The following is a 12,032-nucleotide window of genomic DNA, read 5'->3' as shown; positions in this document are numbered from 1 at the left end:
TTTTGTCTGACCTGCTCTGAACAGAGAGCACACAAAACCTAAAGACACTGAAGACAGCTTGGGTAAGAGGAAGAGGGGACATCTCAAAATAGCATATCTCGTGTCATATGGACTGATGGAAAGTCCCTGATTGCCTGCACCAGGGGTTTGTGATACCAGGACAGCTTTGCACAAGTCTCTGAAATCCATTGGACTTCTGCAGAATCTCTGTAAGGGGAACCAACCCAGTCACCAAATACAAAAACAGCTGTGCTGAGAACTCTCCATCTGCCTCTGATGGCCTCGCATGGCACTCAGAAAAGCATTCATCCTCCTATTTACTGCAACTGACTAAAAGCATCTTTATATGAAAGCCTGGAATAGCTTCAAAAGCCTCTATCTTAGGAAAACAGCACGCATTTAATAGCCTTCCAGGAAAATATCACATATAAACTGAACAAAACCATTTAGCCAGGGAGAACTTAATTACAGTCAGCAGAGCGGCACCCAAACTTTGTGGAGCTCCTACATGAAGGAGATCTTCCTTAGACAGAGACTGTAAAACCCAGAGGGACTGTGCAAATTCATCAGGCTCCTTCCAAAATGTAGATGCAGTTGAAGGCTCCTGTATTTTTCAGCTCTTCATCACTCCTACTCAGTTTTCCCTGCACCCAGGAGAGCTGCTCTGATGACTGTGCAGAAGCAGTGTGGGCCCCAGAGGTGGTATTAACTGACTGAGACAGTCACAGAATACAGCAATCAAGGTGTTTCCCTCCACTAATTAAGGTCCTGAGACGCATCACCTATGCTTTAATCCTTCCCTTACCCACAAGATCTTCCCAGAAGGCCACAGTAGAAAAACAGCTGCCTTCCAGCAAGCTTCAGACTTTCTATCCACCTTCACTGGAGCAGATCAAAGCAGCTGCCGCCTCCTTAAAGTGGAACATTTGAGTGGTTAAACTGAGGGCCAAAGAGGGTAAATTAGTATTCTTTTTAGAAAAGGTTTGCTGCCACTCAGCAGAAAACTGCCAGTGCAGCAGCATATGGCTCCATATAGAAATATTGGTGCTCTGTGGGGCAAAGGAGGCCAGAGGAGCAGTAAGAAGTATTGTACCTCCATTGCATGTCCAGGAGGCAGTGCATGGATGGGGATATGGGAAAGGTCTGGAAGGAACTGCCCTCCCAGACAAATGGCAGGGCCTGTCCTCAGCAACCAGTGCACCAAAGTGGCACAGCAATCCCCCCTGGTCTTGGGGACAAAGTGCTCCTTGGTAAAGCAACTGAGGCAGCTCAGCACTGCTTGAGGGACTGACCCAGAGCAGCATCACAGGAAAGGGCTCAGGGATGGGAAGGGCCTGCAGCCTCTGTCACAGGCACCTGCGTTAGAGCCTGAGTCACCTGGGCTGGCACCAACTCTCACTTCTCCAAGCTGGGAGGACTCCTGAGTCACCCACCTCCCTCCTCCCCCTGCTCCATAGCTGGGGCTGGCACCAACCAAACTCTCCTGCTGATGGTTCCCATCAATATCCCCTTGGGGCACACGGGGACTGGGCACCCCAGTGGAACAACTGAGATTTCTCTGCTGTTTGCAGCTCAGGCTGGTGTGAGGCGAGGATGTGAAACTCCAGATTTAGATTTTTGTAGACATTTCTAGTGTTGATTAGTTTCGGTGATACTCAATGTTAACATTTGTGTCCCCTGAGTTCTTTGCCTCTCAGAACAGGACGCCTACTCGTTAAATAGTTCAGGCTTTTACCCGAAGGGTTATTTTGGGGATAGGCTGAACATTACAAAGTGCTCTGTCTGTGCTCTGACCAAGTACTTTTCTGTGAATATGGAGTTGACATCACGTCATTTAGTTCATTTATTTAAGTGTTGATTTGTGGCTGATGCACCCACGGGTAATGCTGACAGCAGCTCCAGTTTCTTCATTAAAATACAGTGAAATAAACACAGCCCTCACACCTCGTCTTTCCTTAGCTGTAACCTGCTCACACAAGGAATAGTCATCATATCACTGGTGACAGCTGAGGCCACTCAGCAGTGGGATCACTCTTATCCCTGATGTTTCTGGATGGCACCTGAGACAGGAGAATACTTGGGACTCCACCCAGCTGAAAGCTGCTGTCGGTATCTCTGCAGACACAGGAAATCTGCTTAATTTAGGGCGTGAATGAGATACTTGGTAAGGACACAAAGCCTCCCAGCAGAGATCTGTGCTGGAAGGATGGCTTGGCCCTGGGAAGGCTGAGATTCTGGTTCCTGGCCCTGCTGTTGTCCTCTGTGGTGGCTCCAGCAAGCTGGATCACCACCCCATGGTCTCAGCTTTCCCTCCACTTCTTTGCCCAGCTGTTTTATTTCTTGCCCTGTGTGAGCACCCCTGGCCATGGTAAGTAGAAGATCCCACGAAATCACCTACATGAGCTGCAGTAAGGAACACAGAAACCATATTGTTCTCAAGGGCAGTGAGAAAACTGTTTACCCCTGAATGTCTCAAAGATGTCATTTCAGAGAGGGGAAACTGAGGCAGTGACAAGTATTTGCGAAACATCTGTGGTATGATAGAGAACTATCCAGAGTATCATTTTGGGTCAGACACTGGCACTGGGAAAGCTAAAAGCTGGTGAAAGCAACTCCTGGGACAGTGGAGCAGGGGAGTGAAGGCTCTGGTGAGAGATTGGGCATTTTCCTGGGCTACAGCACCTCCTCTAACCTGTGCAGAAGGATAACACAGCTGTAGATATCTGTGCAGGACCTTCACATGATGCGTTTGGAGGGCATAAATGAAGTTGGCACAGACTTATGAGATGCCAGCAGGGGACTGGACTGGCTGACTGCAGGAGTGTGAGGTGCAGTTTTTTCTGCACAGAGAGCTGCAGCTCGTCCTGCTGCCAGATCATCACTATTTTCTCTTTTCCTCCCTGTGGGCACTGTGCTGCCACACTGCTGCTCCTGGCTTATGAGAGAATTAACTCCCAGTAGTACCAGTGGAGTACGGTACAGCCTGTGATATGCACTGGGTTCCTTCCAACAGAGCAGATCCTCACTCTAGTAACAGCAGTAATTCTGTTTAACACTATGACTTTGTGAACATCACCCTGATTAATGCTGTTCTCTCTCACTGAGTGTTACTACAATTCACACTAGAACCCTGAATCCAGGAATTGTCCCTAAGTGCTTGTGGAATGGCTGATTCTATCTGCATCAGAGTTATCTGGTTTGGGTTGCTCTCACTATCAAGATCATAGATAGAATGCATGAGAAGTCTAATTGTACCTGCCAGTTCCTATCCTCCCTTGGAATTTGAGTTGGTATCTCGTCATAGATCCTAAACTGGCCCGTCTCCAGCTGGAACTGATTCCTCAATCAGAAGGAACATTGGGTCCCCTTAAACCTGGAACAATTTAAAAGTTCTTTCCCATAACAACAGCTTTGACCTGGACTGCCTTCTTTAAACTGCCTCCAGAGTATTCTGTTTCATAACCAAATTGCTCATTATTGTTGCTCTTTCCAAACTGCCTTTGATGGGACTCCTCTTCTACTTGTGCCTTTTAGAAGCAGTCTTGATGTCTCTTTTTGGCCTTTCTGCGCCTGAATGACCTTTGTATGGGAAAGTTGGTGACAGCAGAGCAGCACCACTTGTGATAAAACTCTGTATTCATTCTGAGTTTTTAAGTGCACAGTATCATCACACTACTTTAATTATATGTTTTCCTGTGCCTGCTCTTTCATCTTTCTGTAACTTTGTCAAGGTTGTAAACACACCTAGGCCTTAAGGCTCCTTCAGCAAGGATTGCTTTCAAATCCATCTACTCATTTTCCTTCTATGGATCTCCGTGTTCTGTACGTCCCCAAATTGCAGGGCTGCAGTAAATGCCTGGGAATAATGCACGTGTATAAAGCATAGACTGTAAAAGCAGAACGGTGTGATGGCATTGGCAAGCACCTCTGATGAAAGATGAACACAGAGGCTCCAAGAGCCTTTCTCACATGTAGTTCTTGAGTGCTGGCAGACTTTCCATTGTTGTGATGCTCTGGATTGTTAAAACCTCACTGAAATATCAGCTTCTTTCACAATGGGTTCCCATTTTTCACAGACCCATTCTTTGTGTGTTTGGCTGACAACTCCTGTGAAGGTTTCCTGTCCCATACCGGTTTTCTTTTGAAATTGTTGTTTTAATTTGCCTTTTTTTTTTTTTTTCTTTTCGTTAAATGAATATAGAATTGATTCACTGGGAAGACATGGGATTTTTCTGCAATATAACTATTATCCTTTAAGAAATACAGGCTTCTCAAAGATGCTGCCCCTTTAAACAAGACAAAAAGAAATCAACCATCGCCTGGATAATGCTGTTCTCATCAACATGCAAGGAGCTTGCTTGTCTGTCACGTCGCCCACATCTTCTCAATCACTCCCTTTCATTTATCCTATTATGCCCCTATTTTAACTCATTCTGTGGCTGATACTCAATGACAGACAGAAGAAATCCAGCTGAGCATTATCCCTCCTTTGCTTCCCCACAGGAGATGCAGTGTAGAACCTTACCTGGCAGAGATCAGTACTCAGGCACCTGACGGAACCTGAGTGGGGAGAGACTTTTTACAGCCAGAGGAAAACACTGCCAACCCAGAAGGATCTGGGTGACGAGATGTGTTATAGACAACGGTTTTTCTGACCTTTTCCCCCTTTTCCATGTGTGAAGAGACAGTAGATGTTTTGCAAGCAGTTGCAGTTTGGAAGACATGATCACAAACCCTGACTAATGTTTGTGGCTGGTGGGTCCGTGGCAACAAGTCAAAGCAAGTGCTAATTACTATGGCTATTGCTGCTAATTTATTATTTAATTTCACTGTATTAGTGTGGCATTGCAGGGCCCTAACCTGGAGCCATGGCCCCACGGACAGGACACTATCCAAACACAGAACAAAGCAACGGTCCCTGCTGCCATGAACTTGCAACCTAAATATGCTGCTGTGTTGACTCCTGGCCTGTAACCTAGAGGTGCTTGAGCCTCCTGACTGCAGGGATCCCAGAGCTCATACTGGTCTATGTCAGAGAGCTCTGTGGTTGAGCAACGGTGTTACTGACCCAATTGCCCAACCAGGAGGAGGTACCAGCCTGGGCACTTGCACATGCAGGTGGGGAGATCTGTGGGAAAACAGTGGTGCTCAGAGATAAATGAGAAGAATATATATTTCTGGTCTTCTGAACCAGAGTCTTAAATCTGAGCCTGGAGCAGTTTGCTTCCATTTAGAAAACACAACCCCTTTCACACGGCTGATTCATGGCAGTCTCCTCCTCAAGCTGTCTAGCACATGTCTACAAGCTGATGCATTGATACACAGCAGCTCAGGATGGAGTTATCCCTCCCTGGCATGTGTGTTTCTGAACGGCAGCCAAATGGAGCAGCCAGCTCCGAGGCTGCTCTCTGATTGATCCAGTTTGTGAAGACCTGCCCGGCGATTTCCATGCATATCCTGGGAAGATTAACACACCATCCTGTCAAGCAGTGTCCCACAGCACTGCAGGAGAAAGCTTTCAGTTAACCCTGTGTGCTGCAAACAGCTGGAACTGGCGCTTTAATGAATCTGCTGGGTTTTCTGTTATAAATGATCCAACTGCATTCTGCTAATTGTGTTTCCTGGGTATTTCTTCAAGACATAAAATAATGCTGAGAGCCCATGGGTCTGTCTTTTATTTATGTCAACTTAAGGCGCTGTGAGTTTCCCATTCTAGTGAGAACCTTGCAACTGTCAGCGATAATAATAATAAAAATACTTAGAGTTACCATTTCTGTATCTCCCTTAATTCAACAGCAATATAATTACCTAGACTAATTTCTAATATCTGAAACAATATAGGACAAGATTCTAGAGGGCCTGGATGGGAACTTGGCTGTTGTTTTCCAAAGAAAAAAGATTCCACCCCTTCTGTACAAGAAGACTCATGCCTATTACCAACAGTTTAGAGTTTGCTGCTGAAACAAACTTAATCTCTCTTTAATTCTATGTTTTATCTTGGATTAGGCTGTCCTTGCTGGGAATTCAGAGTCTCGGGGTGGGAGGAGGCAGTGACCGATAGGATGCATGGATCAGGTTCTGTTCAGACTTGCAGGTGCTGGGGTAGTCCAGCCTCACAGCAGGCTCTGGGACTCCATCCACAGGGTTTGCTTCCCTGCTTTGGCCATTGCTATGTCAAAGTCAGAGGCAAGTGAGTCCATGAGGATGAGAAGGAGAGAGAGAGAGACAGAGGGCAGGGGAAATTGGTGTAAGTGTGCTCCAAAGCAGCCCCTGCCTCCAAACAGCTTCACAGCTTGGAAAAGCAACCCCTGCCTGGTATCTCCCAGAATTAGTGTGGATAATGTGGCACCGGGCACTTTGCTGGGTTATCTGAGGTCAGCAGAGTCCGACCTCTGGAAGGGAGGAAGAGGGAAAGCAAGCACAAGACCGTGCCAGGCAATGCACTGTCACGGCTTGTTTCTCAAGCCCCAGAAAAATCCACACCCATTTTATTCTTCACTGTTTCCTCATCAGCCTTGCGTGAGATGCTCCTGGGCAATGGATTTAGGAAAACCCTGTCATTTACACCTTATGGGGAAGCAGCAGCAATCTCCATGGGAACGGGGCTCCCCCAGCCCGGCTCCACCCAGTAGGTGAGGATGGATGACCTGCCAGCTCCTGGCACAGGAGCACAGTGGATGGAGGAGGATGGACAGACGGGTGGAAGGCACACCTGTGGGAAGGTTGCTGCTGCTGGCTCCTGTTTGCTCGCTGTGGAGAAGATTTCTCTCTGGCTGACTTACAAGACAACATCTGGCACGTGCATAAAGAGAACATGATGGCTGATCACTCCAAGGGCATTTATCTTCATGAATGAGGAGGAGAGGGTTATAGTGGTGGAGCCCCAAGGAGTTGGCCTGTCTCTCCTCGCCAGTGAAGATTAATGTGTTGTGGGATGTTGGCTAACACGTAGTGTGCACACACAATGTACCTTTCCCTCCATTCCCTTCTCCTTCCCCCAGCTCTCCTCTCATGGACTAATGGATGAATACAGCTTTGAATGATGACAGGTTACATGGAATACACTCCCTCACCCCACAAAATGCAGGGGAAATCTGTAGCAAACAAAGTGCTTTAAATGGTTAAGAGAACCTGGTTATCCTACATCATTAACTCCTATCTGAAGCGAAGAGCAGCCTATGGAATTTCACATGTTTATCTCTCTAGCATAAACTAGACTTAGAGTATCTTCTCTTTTCAAATATATGGCTCATAAATTAATTTCTTGCATTCTCTTTTTATGTCATTCAGTTAAAAGGCAGTACCATGGCTCACATTTGTATTTAAAAGAGCAGACTGCTTTCTTCTAATAGTTCAAGAATAGAGGAGACTTTTCACCCAAAACCAAAGATTTTTGAAGATGGGTGGGTGCATTAAATATCGGTCTTGCACATATCTTTGCCTTGTTGCAATAAGCATTCAGATGAAAGTTAAATGCAAAATCACTGCATGCAAAGGACAGAAATGAGAAGCAGGAAAAAATTATAAGAAAAGACAATGAAATGACAAATCTAAGCAGAGAGCTGCCTAACTTGTAGCTGTCATATATTTTGCCTCAAAACCACAGGTTCAAATTGTGTAGAGGTTGATCTGTGCAAAGCAGCTCCACTTGGAAGCATTTCCTTTACAGGTTAAATTAATGCTCTTTGTACTCAGTGCAGCTCCAAGCTTTTGGACAGCTGTGGCTTTTGGGAATGGAAAAAGGCAAGGAGCACCTCTCTCTGCAGGCCCTGATACCGGCCGCTGTGGGCAATGGCAGGAGTCCCTGCTGCACTGTGGTGAAACATATGGCTGGTCCATACAGGTCTAGAAAGGAGAAAATAAAATAGCTCTGGAGATATGGGAACAAGGGAAAATGCAGAGCCTTTATGGGGGGATGAATACCATAAACATGACAGCAGGCACAAGATGAGAAATTAGAGGGATTAGAATGACAGGAGTTTGTGGCTGAACTGGGAAGAGAAGCACTTGCATTTTAAAGTGTCTTGAGGCAGAGGGAGCTGACAAGGACAGGCAGAAGTATTTGTAAGCATTAAGGTGAAAGATGACCAGCCTTTCTCCAGAGGGAAAGACATCCTTACAGGAGTACACCCTGTCCTGCTGCAATCTGCTACCACAAAGGTACCAGATTTACAAACCCTCCTGAGCATTTGCAGGAGACAATTATTCTGGAAAAAGGCTACTCCTCATCAAATCCATTTTCTCAGCAAGTCTATCACTTACAAAGTCTCGTGTAGGAAACTGGTAATCTACATAAAAGTGAAAGGAATGTCATGCAGAACAGCTTAAAATATGGATCCCCCATCACACAGCCTGTCATGTCTTCCTACTGTATTTCCATCACTGCAGACAACATAATGCCACTGCACCAGTCATGTTTCAACTAACACCTCAAGTCAGGTAGACACATAACAGGTTAATTAGGGGCTTTGGCAAATTGAGTCCACGGGCTGTAATTACCAGCACTCAAGACCTACAATTTCTGTTTTAATTAAAATAAACAGTGTGGAGAAGCTGACATCACACCAGAGTAACCAGCGTGTAAGTCACAGTTAATTATATTAAGCTGTGGCCTCCATCATAAAAAATACTCGGTTTGGATCTGGATTTATAGAGACTGCCTTTACCATTCCAGCAAAGTTTAATTGCTGTACAGAGGCCACTGACTGGTCTGGACAAGTCAGTGTTGGGGTGACGGGATATGCCATGTGTGGAAGAGCTCCTTCTCCTCTCAGGGTGGAAGCAGGCAGTGCCAGCCCTTGAATCTTTCCTTCATTGCCTCCTGCCCAGCCTTTCACACCCTGACAGGTCCCAGTTGTGCCCCATCCATACTCGGGATACCTCTATCACATCAAAGAGGATGGAGAGCTGCTGCCTTTCCCAAAGAGCAGGGAAAATGAGCCTGGGGAAAAAAGCTGGAAAATGAGCTTTTGGGGAAGGTGTGGGAGATGGGAGGTGTAGGGCTCTGAGGTGCTTTGTGCACCTCTAAGCTCAGGGAATCCCCCAGTGATGGAGAGCCAAGCTCTGGGTGCCTGAGCACACCCAGGGCACGGGTGGCACATTCATCCTCTGCATCCAATAAACGCTCCTGCTCTGGCACAGCTCTTGCCTTTCTCTCCTCACGCACTCCCAGGTAATTCCCTCGGCAGTGTTGCAGCTTAACCACGACCCACACTCCAGCCTCTCATCCGCCACCTCTCCCGCTTCTCCTCCTCCACCCAAGCTTCCCTCCCAACGCTGCCTTTTGTCTCCTTCACCCACTTTCAACCCTGTGCCTCCTTTGATGCCACCCGACTTGCGAGGTGCAGCCAGACCCACCCTGCCCAGCCAAAAACACACCTGTTTTGCAAACCAATCCAGGTGTATCGGACACACGCTGTTCTGGGATCGCTTTTATTGCGTTGCACAATCCCACTGCCTGGGAGTCTCCAGCTGGAGCAGCCATGGAGGAGCAGACGTCTCGCGGGCTTGCCAGGGCTCCCAGCAGGGCCGTGCAATACCTGGGCAGATAATTAGACACGCAGCAGGGTAGAGGTGACAGATGTCAGGTTTCTACTTTTCCAGTCCGGTTATGAGGAGCTGCCAGGTGTCCCCACAAGGGTTCAGTCAACCCACAGATGATGAAGCCCTTGACAGGCTCCTTGCAGGACCTGGGGGGGACTCACCTGAGCTCCTTGTTGATACTTGGAACTGCCAAGGATCAGCAATAAAGTACTGGAAAAACTGTCTGAGCATTTTCCGGAGGATGTGATGGTAACTCCAGCCGAAACTGCAGGACAATGCCATGAGTCCCAGCAGTACCATTGGGGATACAGTGAGACCCCTGGGAAATGACAGATTCAGCTTCTGCAGCAGAGCATGGGGAGTGAAACACTGAATTTTCATATATCCCTATAATGCACTTTACCTCTGGACCAACTTGCCTGCGGAATCCCTGGAAAACAGCATTTCAGTGGAGCTTTGATGATATAATCTTCCTGGGGAGGGAGAGACGAGGCAGCGTAGGGCAGGGAATGCTGCTGTTTTCTGTTGTGAAAGGTGTGGACCTGGTTAATCATCCCAGGTTGTTGGATGGACAGCTCAGACACAGAACAGACAGCATTTTTCTTTTGCTTTTTCTGAACAAGAAAACATTTTTGAAATCATTCTTTGTATCAGTCTATTTTCAAGCATGTAAAAGCTATGTAAATTGCAATTTTTTTTTAGGTTTTACATTAACCTAACCCCTTTTTTTTCCTGAAAACAAATAATATGCTCAGGCAGTATAAGTGGAAACAGTTGCTCTTTATTAATTCAGTTACTTCAGGATTTTTTTCTGACTTTCACTAACAGTAGCTGATCCTTATTTAGTTAAGTATGGTTTCCCTGCTACCTCTCCATATGAAATTTTGACTCTCTGTGATGTTTTGATTAGCATATGATTAGCCAGTAATTTTTTCTATGCCATAGGCCTCATACTGAAATTCTTCTTTTCAACATATCTTTCATTGTCCTGCCACTATTTCCTAACAGTTGCTGCAACCTGCAGCCCAATTATTTTCATTTCCATGATATTTTGAGTCTGACCTAATAGTAGCAGCGTGCTGAGCTTTAAATTCAGCAGTTAATATTTAAAATAAATCTCATTAAACACTGCTGTCCTGCTGGCCATGAGTATTGCTGTTGGCCTGTAGCTCATGTACAAAGCCCCACAGAAAGGTGGTGTTTGTTTGTTTGGGGTGTTTAAATGCAGGATTGCTCGCTGCTTTTGGTAACCAGGTGAGACACCCCATGCAAGCTCAGACACTGGCGTTTGGTGTAGACCTGTGTGTTGCCCAAGCAAGAAGATTGCTCTGTGCTCCCTGCCGTGGGTTACTAATGCTTTTGGCTTCTGCAGGTGAAAGCAAAGTGTCAAAGCAAAGTCACTGGTGCCCAGCCCTGAGAAGGGTGAGCTGTGGCACTGCCTGACCCTGCAGGGACCGGCAGAGCTGGCGTGATGTGGGCACTGCCTGATCAGCGTGACCTGGAAAGCCGAGGGTGTTCCTTGCTCTCAGGTGAGGAGGAGGAGGAGGAGGCAAGGTGGTGACTCAGAGGAGCAGCAGTGCCTCTGGGGCTCTCCCGCACACCCCGGCTGGGCCCCCGGGCTCTGCCAGCCCCTTGCTGCCTTCAAAGCACCCAGATGTAAAGAAGTGACCTCCTCGCTGACATGGAATTCTCTCCCAGCCCCCTGCTCCTCCAGAGCCATGCACACCAATTTTGGGACACGCCTGACCCCTCCTGCTTCCACCCCATGGCTCCTTAGCCACCACCCCAGCTCTACAGAGTGGCAGTGACAGGGGCACAGGGTGGCTGCCCCAGGCAGTGGCAATGCTCCTGGGTCACCAGGGCAGAGCCACTTTCTCTCCCGGAAACCAGCAGCCAGGACAGAGGCTTCTAACAGCCAGGACACCCAAATTACTATTGTTTGTGCTGCCAGGATACCACAGTGTTATTCAGGGTTTTATCCCACTGGAGGGATGGGCCATTCCACAGCCGTGTCCTGCCCAGCATCTGGGCTTTCACTGGCTCTGAGGATGTGTGGTTTTAAATTCTTTTACCTAATTGTAATGAGCCATTTGGGTTCTTTCCTCCTCTTTTTAGAGCTGTTGCCAGGCAGTTTGTCCTGAGAATGCTGGTTATGGTGTTGTGTTTTGTTTTTTATTTTCCTCCTCTTATCAAAGCAGGATGCCAAGAGACAAATTTATTGTCCTGTGTAACATCCTCTTTCATATCCTCCCTTCCACACTCCAGGAAAAGCAAAGTGCCTGCACACCAGGCCCTTGACAGGTCAGATCAGGGAGCAGGCAGGAGCAGGCCCCAGTCCATGCTCATGAGAGGCTGTTACAAACCCCATTGGAGAGATGGGATGAGATTTCCCTGAATTCATCCAGCTTGGGGAAGGGGCCAACATCCTTCTTGAACCCTCTGTCCCTACAGAAAGCATATACCTTTCATTTGGTCTGCGTAGCTGGTGA

This window comes from Corvus brachyrhynchos, unplaced genomic scaffold (genome assembly GCF_000691975.1).
Source record: "Corvus brachyrhynchos isolate BGI_N302 unplaced genomic scaffold, ASM69197v1 scaffold10, whole genome shotgun sequence".
NCBI classification, from domain to species: Eukaryota; Metazoa; Chordata; class Aves; order Passeriformes; family Corvidae; genus Corvus; species Corvus brachyrhynchos.
The sequence above is the reverse complement of the archived record's forward strand: the minus strand, read 5'-3'. Positions refer to the sequence as shown.